Genomic DNA, 5,000 nt, shown 5'->3' with positions numbered 1-5,000 from the left:
AGACACGATTTAGCAAACTTTTCCCGATCGATCCGACCCACCGAGGCCGTTTCGACCGTTCGCCGCGCCTACTAGAGCTGATTTCTTCGGACTCCGATCAGAAAATCCGCCGATGCATGTCGTTAACACCTAGTCCGCCTCGTCCGATCGATCGAGGCCGTTTCGACCGTTCGCCGCGCCTACTAGAGCTGATTTCTTCGGACTCCGATCAGAAAATCCGCCGATGCATGTCGTTAACACCTAGTCCGCCTCGTCCGATCGATCTAGGCCGTCTCGAACCACCCATCGCGCATCGAAAGTCGCATCTCTCGAACTCCGATCCGGAAATCGGCCGATGCATCACGTTAACTATTTCTTATATATCTAATATAATATACATGGAGACGGTAAGAATTCTTTTAATCGAAGATATACATATACTTCTCATCAATATCCAAAAGCTTATCGAAAAATAAATTACTCAACTTTTACGTGAAGAATCGTTCACCCAAACCTTATCCCCTATATATGTCAGGAGAACCCAAGGTTCCCCTCCAGACACGATTTAGCAAACTTTTCCCGATCGATCCGACCCACCGAGGCCGTCTCGACCGTCCGCTGCGCCTACTAGGGCCGATTTCTTCGGACTCCGATCAGAAAATATACCGATGCATGTCGTTAACACCTAGTCCGCCTCGTCCGATCTATCTAAACAGTCTCGACGCACCCAACACTCTTTCAAAGTCGGATTACTCGGACTCAATCTGAAAATGGACCGATGCATGACGTCAACACTTAGCCCGCCTCGTCTGATCGATCTAAGCCATCTCGACCCACCCAACACGCCTTCCAAGTCGGATCACTCGGACTTCGATCTGAAAATCTCCGGACTCATTTTTATGAATATCCCCAGTCAGTAAGAACGTTATTTCGCCAATATATACCAACAATAAACCATATTCCAATAGCTGAACCAAAAATATAATTCCCGATCCAAACGTTCTGCATCGCCCAACGCGACCACCTTCCCTATATATGTCAGGAGAGCACAGGGTTCCCCTCCAGACAACACTTACGCTCTATCCCCGACTCTCGGTCGATCGATAGGCCAGGTCAGCGGAGTCTGTTTCGGCCGAAGCTCGGACTTTGGTCAAAATGTTCCGATACAAAATTTGAACCAAGATAGATACAGATATGATTCCTTCTTAAATATACGTTGATTATCGAACAGAATATGGTAAATATTTTGCGATGACCGAGGATTTCATGAATTTTTTTTTTTTTTCGAAAAAATTTTCTATTATCGGAATTTCCTCAAATTTCATTTGGTTGCCTCCTAATGCTTATTAAAAATGATAACCAACAATCAGAATCATTATTTATCATTTATTTCAATTTTTATAATGAAAAACGTTCACGTCCTTTCGCGCCTCTCGATCGTCGTTTACGTGATGCATCGGTCAGCCCTAGTTTACGTGGTGCATCGGTATGATCGAGTTCACGTTCTGCATCGGTCTGCCCGAGTTTACGTGGTGCATCGGTAAGATCGAGATTACGTGGTGCATCGGTAAGATCGAGTTCACGTGCTGCATCGGTCTGCCTGAGTTTACGTGGTGCATCGGTATGATCGAGTTTACGTTCTGCATCGGTGTGATCTAGTTTACGTTGTGCATCGGTAAGATCGAGATTACGTGAAGCATCGGTATGATCGAGTTTACGTTCTGCATCGGTCTGGACTCTGAGATATATTTTCGACGTGAAAATGTTCCGATACAACTTTTGAACCAGGATAGTTAGAGAGATGATTTTTTCTGGGATGTACGTTGATTGGGGAATGGATTGTGGAAAATAACTTGCCATGACCGAGGTGTTCTCGAATTTTTTTTTTTTTTCGAAAAATATTTTCTGGTTTTGGATTTTACTCAAATTTGATTTCGTTGCCTTCTAATGTGTTCTAAAAGAGTAAATCAGTAATCAGAATCGAAAAATATTTTTCGGATTTTTTTTTTTTTGAAAAAAAATTTTCTGATTTTGGAATTTCCTCAAATTTGATTTGGTTGCCTTCTAATGTGTTTTTAAAGCGTAAATCAGTAATCAGAATCAATATTCATTGTCGACTTTAATTTTTATAAGGAAAAATGTTCACGTCCTTAAACGCCTCCCCATCATTAGCCCGAGTCCAAGTCGATGTCAGTCCCGAGCGGACGGTGTCAGATACTACCTATCGCCCCGGTCTGGACTTGGCGAGGTATTTCGACGTGAAATGTTCCGATACAACTTTTGAACCAGGATAGTTAGAGAGATGATTTCTTCTATGTTGTACGTTGATTGTGGAATGGATTGTGGGAAATAACTTGCCATGACCCAGGTGTTCTTGAATTTTTTTTTTTTTCGAAAAAAATTTTCTGATCTTGAAATTTCCTCAAATCTGATTGCGTTGCCTTCTAATGTGTACTAAAAGAGTAAATCAGTAATCAGAATCAATATTCATTGTCGACTTTAATTTTTATAAGGAAAAATGTTCACGTCCTTAAACGCCTCTCCATCGTTACCCCGACTCCAAGACGATGTTAGACCGGAGCGGACGGTGTCAAATGCGACCGATCTCCCCGGTCTGGACTTAGCGAGATATTCCGACGTGAAATGTTCCGATACAAAAATTTAACTGTGATAGTTAGAGAGATGGTTCCTTTTGTGATGTACGTTGATTGTGTAATAGAATATGGAAATAAACTTGAGATGACCGAGGTCTTCTGGGATTTTTTTTTTTTTTCGAAAAATATTTTTCGATTTCGGAAATCCCTCAAATTTCATTGAGATATGTCCTAATGTGTTCTTAAAACTAAAATCAACAATCAGAATTAATATCCAAAAGTTATTTCATTTTTTATAAGGAAAAACGTTCACGTCCTTTCCGCTCCCAAAAAGTGAGATATCATAGAAAATATCGCTATATTTGTTGTTTACGGCCATACCACGCTGAAATTGCCAGTTCTCGTCAGAACACTGAAGCCAAGCAGCGTCGGGCGCGGTTAGTACTTGGATGGGTGACCGCTTGGGAACACCGCGTGCTGTAAGCTTTTTTTTTACGTTCTGCATCGGTCTGCCGAGATAACGTGGTGCATCGGTATGATCGAGTTTACGTTCTGCATCGGTAAGATCGAGATTACGTGATGCATCGGTAAGATTGAGATTACGTGGTGCATCGGTAAGATCGAGTTTACGTGGTGCATCGGTAAGATCCAATTCACGTTCTGCATCGGTAAGATCCAGTTCACGTGGTGCATCGGTAAGATCGAGATTACGTGGTGCATCGGTAAGATCGAGTTTACGTGGTGCATCGGTAAGATCCAATTCACGTTCTGCATCGGTAAGATCCAGTTCACGTGGTGCATCGGTAAGATTGAGATTACGTGGTGCATCGGTAAGATCGAGTTTACGTGGTGCATCGGTAAGATCCAATTCACGTTCTGCATCGGTAAGATCCAGTTCACGTGGTGCATCGGTAAGATTGAGATTACGTGGTGCATCGGTAAGATCGAGTTTACGTGGTGCATCGGTAAGATCCAATTCACGTTCTGCATCGGTAAGATCCAGTTCACGTGGTGCATCGGTAAGATCGAGATTACGTGGTGCATCGGTAAGATCGAGTTTACGTGGTGCATCGGTAAGATCCAATTCACGTTCTGCATCGGTAAGATCCAGTTCACGTGGTGCATCGGTAAGATTGAGATTACGTGGTGCATCGGTAAGATCCAGTTCACGTGGTGCATCGGTAAGATGGAGATTACGTGGTGCATCGGTAAGATCGAGATTACGTGGTGCATCGGTAAGATCTACTTTACGTTCTGCATCGGTCTGCCCTTGTTTACGTGGTGCATCGGTAAGATCGAGATTACGTGAAGCATCGGTATGATCGAGTTTACGTTCTGCATCGGTCTGCCCGATATTACGTGGTGCATCGGTCTGCCCTAGTTTACGTGGTGCATCGGTTTGGACTTAGAGATATATTTTCGACGTGAAAATGTTCCGATACAACTTTTGAACCAGGATAGTTAGAGAGATGATTTTTTCTGGGATGTACGTGGATCGGGGAATGGATTGTGGGAAATAACTTGCCATGACCGAGGTGTCCTCGAATTTTTTTTTTTTTCGAAAAAAATTTTCTGATTGTGGAATTTTCTCAAATTTGATTTGGTTGCCTCCTAATGTGTTCTAAAAGAGTAAATCAGTAATCGGAATCGAAAAATATTTTTCGGATTTTTTTTTTTTTCGAAAAAAATTTTCTGATCGTGGAATTTCCTCAAATTCGATTTGGTTGCCTTCTAATGTGTTTTTAAAGCGTAAATCAGTAATCAGAATCAATATTCATTGTCGACTTTAATTTTTATAAGGAAAAATGTTCACGTCCTTAAACGCCTCCCCATCATCAGCCCGAGTCCAAGTCGATGTCAGTCCCGAGCGGACGGTGTCAGATACTACCTATCGCCGAGGTCTGGACTTGGCGAGATATTACGACGTGAAATGTTCCGATACAACTTTTGAACCAGGATAGTTAGAGAGATGATTTCTTCTATGTTGTACGTTGATTGTGGAATGAAATACGGAAAATAACTCGCCATGACCGAGGTGATTACGATTTTTTTTTTTTTTCGAAAAAAATTTTCTGATCGTGGAATTTTCTCAAATTTGATTTGGTTGCCTCCTTATATGTTCTAGTAGCGATAATCAACAATCAGAATCAAAATCCATGGTCGGGTTTGATTTTTATAAGGAAAAATGTTCACGTCCTTTTTTACAACCCCGACTCATTGACGATGTTAGAACCGAGCCGGCGGTGTCAGATACGACCGATCGCCCCGGTCCCGATCGTCATTTACGTTGTGCATCGGTCTGCCCGAGATTACGTGGTGCATCGGTCTGGACTTAGAGATATATTTTCGACGTGAAAATGTTCCGATACAACTTTTGAACTAGGATAGTTAGAGAGATGATTTTTTCTGGGATGTACGTTGATTGGG

General features: G+C 42.2%; 1 non-coding gene across 1 annotated transcript; it reads left to right on the top strand.

Annotated features, from left to right (window-relative positions):
* The first annotated feature begins 2,940 nt into the window (after positions 1–2,940).
* On the top strand, positions 2,941–3,059 carry LOC123687167. The gene has a single exon (XR_006748908.1). It is a non-coding gene; the product is annotated as a 5S ribosomal RNA (ribosomal RNA).
* The last annotated feature ends 1,941 nt before the right edge of the window (positions 3,060–5,000 follow it).

This window comes from Harmonia axyridis, chromosome X, assembly GCF_914767665.1.
Source record: "Harmonia axyridis chromosome X, icHarAxyr1.1, whole genome shotgun sequence".
NCBI classification, from domain to species: Eukaryota; Metazoa; Arthropoda; class Insecta; order Coleoptera; family Coccinellidae; genus Harmonia; species Harmonia axyridis.
The sequence above is the reverse complement of the archived record's forward strand: the minus strand, read 5'-3'. Positions and strand labels throughout refer to the sequence as shown.